Raw genomic sequence first — 12,070 nt, 5'->3', positions numbered from 1 at the left:
TTTGACCCAAAAAATACCCTTACTTATGTGATTGTGACTCCGATTGTAGAAGTTTAGACTTGGAAGATAAGACATTTAAACCCAGAGACCTGGCACAATTTCCTAGCATTTTATATATGCTCAGTGGAGTACTTTCTTTACATAAAATCACAAGTCAATATTTGTTCATGCAACTAGCATAAATCTTCAAATTAGTAAATCTTATTTGCAAGGTTAATTATTTTTACCTTAACTTCCATTATTTCTTTGCTTCCATTGAGTTGTGACATTACTAGATATTTTATATTTTAGCAGAGGATTATTATTTTATATAAGATTATTGGCACAGAAAACTGAAGAGAAAGCTGAACTAAAAGTAACACATAAGAGAGTCATGTAAAAAAAATGTAATGATATAAAATAACTTTCTCATAATTGTACTTGACTTAAATTTAGCTACATATAAACCATAACATTTATTCTGAATTACTTCAGATAACTTTAACATGACTTCTCATAAAATACTGAGTGCTATTTTATAGAAGAACATTATTATTCTTTAGAGATGAATAAGAATTGTATGGAAGTAGATAAATATTGTATTACCTTTACTGACATGACTGATGGTGAAATTTATCAAAATAATCCTCAAAAATGTTTGCCAATCTATTCCTTTTTCACTAGGAGAATGGGCTCTTTTAGACAATGAATTATAGAAGGTTTTCATATACAAGCCACTTACCATTTTAATATACATAATTTGAATTGTTTACAAATATATTAGGACATAGACAAAATGACATGAACATGTTATTGATAAAAATATACTGAAGATAAAAGAGATTAATATTTGTTTTTACAATTAAAATTCTCAGGATGATTCTGTCATGCCATTCATATCAAAGTGGCTGCCAGTAATACCAGAGAGAGAAAATGATTTTTATTTCTGAAAGACTGCTTATTAAGATTTTGAGCAAAGCAGTTTGTGAAGACATAAGGAGCAATCATCCAAATAGATACTGAAGTTATTGTCACTACAGCATGCCACTCTCAGATGCCCATCACTCATTATTGTTTGTAGAGGAGTGTAATCTTTTTAGAGAGGAAATAAAGATTGAATTTATTCATTCAACATGTAGCATTTTTGGGTTACTACAATACAATTCATTGTTTGTAGTTTAGACAGATCAAGGTTAAAGACACTCAAACACTTTTCCCAATCTCATAAACCACTCTTAACTCTTACAATATTTTAAGCATCCAAAGGGGATTGATTGGACACAGGGAGATAAGATCTGAGAGCTTACTGAGAAAGAGCATTCTTTGCATTATATCTTTGCCCTTGATATAGTATGGTGATGACATTTTTAGGAAAAGTTCTAGTGCAATGATCCGTATGCCTGTCTCTCTATCTTTCCTCTCCAAAACAGGCAAAATAGAGATATTCAGGTGAGGATATATAGCATAAATTCATAGATTTTGTCTATTGTGATAGCATTGCATCATGGTTCAATGAAGACTGCAGAATTAATGTTCAAAAATACACATGTAAATGTTGCATGACTTTACATTGGAGTCTACTCAGTTTTCTATTATTTCTTCATGTCCTTTCTTCAGTCTAACCCTCACCCAAGTGAGCTATTTCGCATGGCCTGCTTCATGTCCTTTCTTTATATGCATTAATCACAGGTCAGGCTGGGTTGCCTACCTATATTGCACTGAAGAGCACCAGAGTCTGTAAGGCCCTGATTATTCCATCTTGGTTTCCATTCCAAATTTTTCACTATATAGGGGAATTACACCCCTTCCCCCCACCACACACACACACACACAGTTAAATGCTGTCATCTGACCTCTACTCTTCTAGGATCTAGTAATCCTACTGAAAATCGATCAATTTTGTTGCATCATTTCCTACTGTAATCCATAACTTATAGAAAATGTCAATCTATTGAGTTAATCTACAATGCCAATTGCTCCTTACAAGCATATTTCTTAGATAAGCTTAGAAAGTCCAGAGGAATCAAGACATTTAGAATTCTATCCAGGCATGCTCAGGTATGCTCATTTCAAGCATCAAGATGACTCCTTCTCTGTCAGGCCCTGACTTTGTCCTGGGAAGTTTGCTGAGCCTGAAATTGTTGCCATTTCTCAAATTTGACGCCTTGTTCCATTTTGTCCTGAGCCCTGTATCTGCTGAATCTGTTCTTCAGCTGTGGGTGATGAGAATCTCTTAAAATGCAGTCATGAAACCATCTACCTTCTGCAGCTTCTTTCAAGGTATAGTGGGGCTGTCCTGAAACTCTCATCTACTTTTTTTAAAAAAATATATTTTATTGATTTCTTACAGAGAGGAAGGGAGAGGGATAGAGAGTTAGAAACATTGATGGGAGAAACATAGACCACCTGCCTCCTGCACACTCCCTATTGGGGATGTGCCCTCAATGAAGGTACATGCCCTTGATCATAATCGAACCTGGGACCCTTGAGTCCGCAGGCTAACGCTCTATCCACTGAGCCAAACTGGTCAGGGCTCTGTTGGATGTTTGAACAGTATCTATGGCCTCTATCCACTAGATGCCAGTAGCACCCACCTCAGTTGTGACGACCAAGCATTGCCAAATGTCTCCTGGGGGCAAAAGCTTCCCTGGCTGAGAATCATTTTCTAGATGACTCCAGAATCTCCAATCTTGGCCTTTCTCTAGGGTAGCAATCCTAAGACCTTAGTTCCCTATTGGGTATTTAGTCCATTTACATTTAAAGTAGTTATTGATAGGCATGTATGCATTGCCATGTTGTGAATGTTTTCTGATTGCTTTTGTAGTTCTCTGCTTCTTTCTTCTTCTCTTGGTCTCTTTTCTTGTAGTTTGCTGTTTTTCTTTAGTGTTATGTTTATGGTCTTTTCTCTCTACTTTTTTTAAAAAAATATATTTTATTGATTTCTTACAGAGAGGAAGGGAGAGGGATAGAGAGTTAGAAACATTGATGGGAGAAACATAGACCACCTGCCTCCTGCACACTCCCTATTGGGGATGTGCCCTCAATGAAGGTACATGCCCTTGATCATAATCGAACCTGGGACCCTTGAGTCCGCAGGCTGACGCTCTATCCACTGAGCCAAACCAGTTAGGGCTCTCATCTACTTTTTATAAGGCATCCATGACACTCTCTACAACCACCACCCGGTTCCGTAGTACTTACAATTAGTAGGCCAAGATATTGCACAGTACAGTGCCTCCCCTCTAGCCATCATGCTCTAGTTACCACAATCTAGATCTGCAGCACAGAGCCAGGTTGGATATGTCAGTGATCAGTTAGCCATCAAATCCACCTGGAGTAGCTCTACCCAACCTGAAGGCCAGGGATAGAGGACCACCCCTAGGCTGCTGAGCCTACTGAAATAGCCCTTCAACATGGACCTGTTTGGGGGCTGGGTGCAGCACCCAGCTCAAGTTCTAGGGCTGTCCACATTTCTTATTTTAGTTCTATCGATTTTGTTGAACAAATGCCTCTGAGTGTGTTAGAACTAAGCCCTTTGATCATTCTCCAGAAACTCTGAATGACTGACTTTACTAATTGTGACCAGTTAAATATGAGGTTCTCCATAGGGAGAGGTTTCCTGGGCTCCCACACCACATTCCACAAGCCCTGCCTCACCAGGTTGGCTTTGATCCTTTTACCAGCTCTGTGTCCCCACCAAGCACGTGTGTTTTAACAACTATTTGCACCTACAGACTTCTTTGAGGGGGTGGGTATAATAGGTCATCACAGCCCCCTAACCTGTATTCGGGGTTATATGTGATTAGGATTTTATGTCACCTCTGCTACCTGCAGAAGGAAGCCTGGAGCTGAGGGTTACTTTCAGTGCACACACCGTGCTCCTTTGTCTCAGAGTAGAGCAAATGCAAAGATGTGATTTACAGTCCAGAGCACTGCACAGCATGAGGCAGGTCCGGCTTCTCTTTCTTCCCTCTCCGGCCTCCCATTCACTAGGAACACTTTCTTAATAAATCACTTAACACTTGAATTTTTGACTCAGTATCTGCCTCTGAGAGAACCGGAAATCAGAAAAGTATTTTATAGCATGCGGGTGATTTTGCAAGAGCTGCACCTGATAGAAAGGAGCAAATCAGAAAGAGAAATGGGCCATGACAATAGAAGGGACCGAACTCAGTATTGAAGTCTCAGTGAGGAATTCAGACTGTTAGGTAACAGAGATGCATGGAATGACTCAACTGAGTGCCAAGTTTGGGTCAACAGGAAGTCCCCGTTATTATAGATCAACGAAATGGCCATTGGCCAAACATGATTTAAAGATGAAGGTGGGGAACCCTGAGTATAACTGAATTCAGATCAGTTTGGTTCATGTGTTCCTGGTTCAAAAAGTGACCAATGGAATTCAGGCAATAGGTCTAGATCATGAACCTTCCCTAGAAGTTTAGAAGAGTAATCTCTTAGTGATAGAGGCAATATGTCCATTCCAGGATCAGGGTAGTAAGTATTACAGGTAAGGAGTGTTTCTGGATATTTAGATAACAATTAGAAAGGAAGACAAATCACCTTTAACCTCCATAAATACTTACTTATTTTAATTGTTAATGTACCAATTTAGCAGACTTTATCAATTAAAAATGTGATCCATGTTTGTGTGTCTGTGTATGTGAGTGTGTGTAGTTCAAATGAAAGGTTCTATAAACATTTATATCATATATTTTATAACAAAAAAAATGTCTGTTATGAAAAGGAGCTTGGGAGGAATGGTAACATATTTTAGGTTGTAGTTGGGGAGAAGCTTGGGCAGTGACATAGCCTGTGGGTCTAATACACATAAACTGCATAACACAGATCTTTCAGCCATGGGTGTCGGTGGGGAGACCAGTGAAAATAGAGCAACACAAGAAATAATCAGATTATAGCGATTTTGTGTTCTGTTGATTTTTTTTTAAAGTAATAAACTTGTCAGAAGTTATTCTTTGTCAGCAAAAGCCTGGGGATTATACACAACACTTTCCACCATAACACAAAGTTGAAATAATAAACCAGTCCAGAATATTCACGAGCCGTTGCAATAAGAACATTTTTCAGATTAGACAGTGGAAAGTAGCGTTCTCCATTTTCAACAATTTTCACAAAAAGGATGCTAACTCTGAGCCTATTGTTGATGAGGAACCAATTTAAGAATCTAAAGTTTGAATAAATGCATATGGAGCAATATGTAAGTGTTGCTAGAATGTTAGAACATCAAGTTGGATTTGAGAAATAATTGTGCATTCTTGCATGACTTTTTCCAGGTATTGAATTTTGAAGAGGACACCCCAGGATTATATTAATAAGTTTAATTAACATAATTCATCATTAGCTCCCTAGTTAGTATGAGGATTTGGCATATTTCTCCCCTGTTATTACAATGTTCTTGACTTTGTGTGGGTTTGACCTAGTTTGCAGTTGCTTAGTGTTGAAGAATTATGCCATTTTTGCTTCCTCATTTCCCTTCTAACTTTCCTATGCTCCTGCTGTGGTCTCCTGGAGATTTCTCACTTATCCCAGAACACCAGGCATTGACTGTCTCAGCAATTAGTTGGCAAGACTTGCTTACTCAGAAACCTGTGGTTCCCCCACAGATCAATCACTAGGGGAAGAAAATATATTTCTTATCACTTGCAGTCAGACCCTTCTTCATCTTGTTTTCCTGAACTCTTTCCTCCCCACCCCCATGTGTCATACATTCTCCCTTGAATACAAGCAAAGTATTCTTCCAGTCTCCTGTGGAAACTTTTTTTTCCAACTAGTTCCTAGAATTGTTTCTTTTTGCACCTTTCAGAATATATAAACAGCTCATCTTTCTTTACTATGAGGTTATTTAAGAAAGTGACAACTTGCCATTGGTCACCATGCCTCATAGTTGAGTTGAAATACCACTGGCGGAGCAGTATGTGATACTGCGTTTGACAATGGGGAAAGGGAAACTCGCTATGCAGCCCAGATGAAGGTCTTTCCCAGGTTGACTATACTTAGTGTTACTTTAATTTCCTAATAAGGATAGTTTGGCATTAACCCTCAAGTTAACTATAATGTGAATAGTAGTTAGTATAGTTTATGTTTATCATGCACATATTCATGTGTATATAGATTTATGATTCATTGTTTTTGTGAACTCTATACATTTCAATCAGAAACATATCAGTAATTCTCCATCCTTTCTATGTCCTTGTAATGCACTGTGTGAAAAACCTCATCACGTCTTTATAAAATAGGTGCTAACTGGATGGGCTCAGAAAGCAGTTGTAGTAAAGTTACCATCTGGTGCCTGCACCTGAAATTGAGCTGGCAGATTTGGACATGGGTTTCTCTATTGCCATACATAAAACTTTTCATCAAGTCTCATTATCATGCAGCAGATGACACCATTGACCATTTCTCTTTAAAAATGTTTCTCCATTGAATTTTGTAAAATAACTCCATCCTGGTTGTTCTATCTTATTGGTTATAGCTCATTCTTTCTCCCTTTCTGTCTTATTATTCTGATTCTACTTTATATTTTTATATTTCCCAGTATTCTTTATTCATGGTTCTATTTCCAATAGATTTTCTTTCAGTTGAAAATAGCTTTTCAGTTGGATTATGCAAAAAGAAAATGTATTGGCTCAAGTAACAGGTATAGGCTCACTGTGAGACTCAAAATATGTCACCAAGGTCCAGTTATGCTTTCTCTCCAAGTTCAACTCTATTCTCTTCCTCCATGTGTAGGATTTGATTTTACAAAAATCTTCTAGCAAAAAAGGTAGGAACAGAACCAAACTGTGAGCTTCCAAATGCAAACCTAAGGGAAAACTTACCTATCACTATCTGTGAAGGCTCAGTGTAAATCCTTAGTGACATGTTGGCTCTTATGGTTCAGATTTTTATCCAGAAGAGCATGACAATGAGTGGATATGTTGACTAGCATAGGTCAGTGTCTAGCAATGGACATTTTCCCCCAAGAAATGCTTTTCCTTTTATTTCAGAGAAAAGGAAATAAAATCAGATACTTGCCCACCCCACCACCCCCTTAGTTTCTGCCTCACCCAGAATATGGAGTGAAAAAGGAGACTGGAGGATTGGGCCCAGTCTCCTATGAAGCCTTCCCTTCCCCCAACCCTCCCTCCCTCAAAGTGGCAAGGTTAGAAAAAAATTAACTATGTTGTTCCACTCCACTGGACAGAGGCCTAACTGCAGCAAAAAAGAAGGGAGGGTGCAGATGAGGGGAGAGGATGACCCAGTCACTACACAGATGCCCCCTTCCCAGGCAGAGAAGCTGACCTGGCTGGCTGCAGGGGGATGAGAAGGGGTGGAAGTAGGTTATGGGACAGGGAGATGAGAAAAGCCCTGAAAACTATTTCCCTTTAACCTGATATATTTATATATTTACAATTATAAGGGGTTAGGAAATTTGGAGTAATAGTTCTTTAGAGAGTAAAAGCCAAATAAATAGCACCCTCATCTTGGGTCTTGGTCATATTTCCCTGCCTCCCAGCTCCAAAAACCTTCAGTAGGAAAAGGGGAAACAGGAGGTAGGAGATGGAAGAAAAGACTATTTGAGGGTCTTGAGCCTACAACTCACTCCAAAAGAAGATGAGACATCAGTCCCACCCAGAAAAGGACCACTTGTCCCCTGCCTCTCCACCAGCTCCCCACATCTCCGTGTGGCTTAGGCAGGGGGCTATGCCAGACCCATCTCCTCCAACACACTGCATGGTGACTCATCCTCCTCCTGCAGCAGGTCAGCCTGCTCAGTAGCCCTTAGCACACTCTTCTTGACATCACCTCCCATCAAGAACTCATCCAAGATCAAGTAACCCTACTCAAAATTAAAGATGATGTCCAGATCACACACATTACCAAAGGATTTGTCCAGGAGCTCCACATATCTGTGGATCAGTTCCAGGATGATGAGCTCATTGTCTTGGCCCTCGATGGTGCAGCAGAAGTAGAGGTTGGTGAATGTCTTATAGACAACTTTGAGGTCTCTCCACTTCAGGAAGCTGGGCATCTTGGGCTTGCAAGCCAGGACAACCTGCATGAGCTCCCAAACCATCTTTTCTCTCTCCTTGTCTGATGTGGCCAGGTACCATTTTTGCAGCCTCAGCTTTCCCTGCCGGCTGAACAGCAGATTGAATCAATCATCCTTCAGCCTTCATCTTAGCGAGTTATGGCAATTGACTTTTTGAGTAGGACAATGCTTTGTGCAGTAATGTCTGGGCATTGCATGGTGCTTGGCATCCCTAACCTAGGGAAGAAATACCAGTAGCATCCCCTCCTCCAAATAGCCCCATGAATTGCTAATTATCTGCAATGGATCATTAGGAGTGCCACTCGGAATGGAGAGCTTCTGGTTTAGACCAATCAGAACCCATCTCTGAATGGGGTGGGATCTATTTGACCTAATGTCATGGGCTCAGAGTATAAGAGAATAGATTTCTGATAGGAAATTGATGTTTACTATTTAATGAGAAAACTATAGATAATGTTTGCTGTGAATGGATGTTACTATAGGCTTTTTCAATTTCTATACCCTCTTCTGCAGTAATATCATCCTTAATATTTTAACTATCAACGTCAGGCTAATGGCCTCTAACTCAATCAATACAGCAAGATTTGTCTGCTGAGATCCCAGCCATTATATACAACACAAACTCATCTGTTACTCTAATCTCTACAGGGTGTGCTCCTGAGTTTCTCATCTGCTTTTTATTTCAAATTTGTGCTTCCATTTTAATTCACTTTTTATTAATCATCCCATGCTTTCAGCACACTGTACCCTCCATAAAAACAAAACAGCAAGTTATATTGATTATACTTCTTAAAAACTGTTATAACCCATTCTTTCCACTCACTTGTTATTGTAATACATTAAGTTATAAAAAAATGTAAGTATATTACTTGAAAAATGACTTCTCTACCTCATTCTGGTATCTTTCTGTCCATCTACTATAAAATTCCTAAGGCATTCTTTCACACATCAAGTCTGATTATTTCATTAAGTTGGTGATTTCTATCCCACTGCCTGTTTTGGTAAATAGTTTTATTGGGATACAGTTTCCCACATTCACTTACACATTATGTATAGCTGTGTTCATGTGACAAGAGCAGAGTTACAGAGCTGTCCCATTGAATAAAATGCCATCCCATTAGCATGCCATATGACACCCTGTGACATTTTACTTCTATTATCACATCCTCAGCTATGCGTGTCTTGAGAACTATCTCACACTGCTTTGTCAAACCTGACTCAGCAGTTCATTGGATGCAGGATGCTCCTCCACAAGATCATGTCCAGTACATGTCATCTGCTTCATTCAACCCAAAGCATGCTCTGCCAGTTTGGTCCAACTGCCCTTCCACTTCATTGCCAAAAAGTTACCTTCAGTGTAAGTTTTTCAGAATGTCTTCAGTGATCCTAGTGAGATAGAATTAATAATTTCATTCCAGCTTTGCTTCTACACCCTAGCCTTACTCTATTATTGTAATAACTAGAGGCCCGATGCACGAAATTCGTACAAGAAGCTCGGCCCTTGCAGCCGAGGCGGTTTGCCTCTACCCTTGCAGCCCCTGGCTTTGTCCGACGTTTGGAAGGTCATTAGGCTGTCTGGTCTAATTAGCATATTACCCTTTTGTTATTATGGATATTTTATGTTTCTATATCCATTTGTTGTGTTTTGTGTAACTTTAAGATAGAGACTATGCCTTGCTAATATCATTACCTTAACCCTCCAAAACAGTCTCCTTCATGTGCTAGGTTCATAATACAATTTTTGAGGATAAGTCAATGAATCTTTTTTAAGTCCCAATAGGGGATATCAAATAAACATTATCTTTTATACAGTAATGACTTAATGTAGCCTAACCAAGTTTGCACATGTCTCATTTTACACTGAATGTTACCTGTGGAGTTCCATGTGGTACATAATATTACTAAAAAAGAACACAGCTCTAACATTGGTAATATTAGCTTCAACCTAATAAAGAGAATTAAGTCTGGGTAGGAGAACACTCAGGTGGTGTTGATGCTGAATTGTTGCTCATTTTCTTAGAAAGCAAATGCAAGTCTAGATTTGTTTAGTTGAAATGTAGTTAGGAGTTCTTTGGAAGTTTTCTTAGCAACACAATTCTCTAATAAATTTAAAACATAGCAGCTGATGCTCATGGTTTATAATTATAATCTTGATAAAAACACTAACATAATAAAAACTATTTTTAAAAGTAATGTGATTTGTATAATTGCTTTGTCATGAAATACTAATCCCAGGCAGCCCTGGTTCTACCTCTCAGGGTGGGCCCCACTGTGTCCAAGGATGTGTTCTGCTCAGTGTCACTCAAATCCCTGAGCCTTTCCTGACATGGGCAAGAATAGTCACAACTTGTCCTGCCATCTTGAGTAGATAATAATCAGTGTACTCACCCAGATGGGAAATTTTGTGCTCATGGAGAATCTCTTTTGTGTAGATTAGAAAGCAAGTGTTTTCATTGGAAATGAAATCTCTAATTGATTCTAACTTTGGGGTTTAGCAGCTCCATATAATCCCATAGCTTTCTGCCTTTTGAGGGACTACTGATTTTCTAGAAAATAACTTCACTGCCACGTGGGTACTCAGTGCCACAGCTATTCTAGACTTTAAATTAATTGTATTGTTAGTATTAGTGCATTTTTTTTTTGTGGTGGAATACCCCAAGACTTTATTTCTGGGAGGTGTGCCATCCCCTATAGGAGCCAATGAAAATGTTTGGATTTGGCGCCAATCCCTTAGTATTAATGACTTAGACTCTAGTAAGCAGAACATTGACCTATTTTCCTGAAGCTTATGAAGAATTTCCTTCAGAAAGTGTTTCACTGCTGATCTGTAAAAGTGCAAAGATGTACAGTATTGGCAGATGGTATAATAATGACATGTGGTGAACACGTGGTATGAGAGTATTGCTACTGCATATTAATAGTAGGTTCTTGGGCAGATCAGATCCTTTGAGGATGGAATTAAAAACAGTCTCTCTGAAAACATTTATATCACTAATTGTTTGGTGTTGTTTTTTATTTTCAATCATTCAGCAAATTTATTGAGCACCTACCGTTGTGCTGGAATCTAGGAAAAAAACATGTAAATATTCTTTCCCCCATTCAGCTCAGGAAATGGAAATACTCAAGTTGTAGTTTTAGGAAGAAATGCAGATTTTCCCTGTAGTCATCACTCATGATTTTCCAAACACTTAAAATGCCATGTTGAAAATAAGATTGCATATATCTAACAGGGTAATGCTCCTGGTATTGCTAAAACAGAGGCCAAAATGTCACATAATCATAATGGAAGATACATTATTAGTATTGTTGGTACCTAATGATAGAAAAATGAATAAATCTACTTTATTCAATTGAGAGTTCAAAATTAAAAGCACAGTTTAGGAAATCATTTCAGTTATAAATATATTTTAGAAGTATTCAACTACAAGCCGGCAATTTGTTTTTAAAACTTTATTACTCAATATAAATATGGACATATGGTGTGAATAATGAAGTGAATCCAAATGAGTATTACTGAAGTCCAAAAATAGATGTAGTAGAGTGAAAATTAAGGGGCACATTTAAATAGTTGATGCTATCTGAAAAGAGGTGAGGATAAAAATTGTGTTTCCTAGGTGATAATATTGATGCTAGGCGGGTAGTTTAATTCATGTACTTACTAATGAGCATATTTTATTGCAGAATATAATTTTGCATTCCGTGGGAGCTGAATTAAGCAGCACTGTGAATATTGGTCCCTATTGGAATAAGCAGTTTCTACTCTGGATCTCTCATGAAATGGCTATCCTCTGGAAAAACATAAAAGATTTATGACAGTTATTTAACACATAAAATAAAGATTCTACATAAGGCATTAAAGTTTGAAAGAAAAACAGGGCAGATAAGTAAATTAGTTCTATTTTTTGCTTTATTTTTCCATGTGTTGCTAAACAAGTCCCTTGATCTCTTTGCATCCCAGTGGGTTAGAAAGTTTGGTAATAAGCAGAGAAGAGGGGATTTTCAGGAGTAGAAATTAGCTGCATTAAAGAATATGGCCATAGT

The 12,070-nt window shown here is 38.3% G+C and overlaps 1 pseudogene; it reads right to left on the bottom strand.

The window, feature by feature from the left end:
- Window positions 1-7,616: 7,616 nt before the first annotated feature.
- Window positions 7,617-8,134, bottom strand: LOC102758460 (annotated as a pseudogene).
- Between the last annotated feature and the right edge of the window lie 3,936 nt (window positions 8,135-12,070).

This window comes from Myotis davidii, unplaced genomic scaffold (assembly GCF_000327345.1).
Source record: "Myotis davidii unplaced genomic scaffold, ASM32734v1 scaffold96, whole genome shotgun sequence".
Classification (NCBI taxonomy): domain Eukaryota; kingdom Metazoa; phylum Chordata; class Mammalia; order Chiroptera; family Vespertilionidae; genus Myotis; species Myotis davidii.
This window is presented reverse-complemented; position numbering and strand designations above follow the sequence as displayed.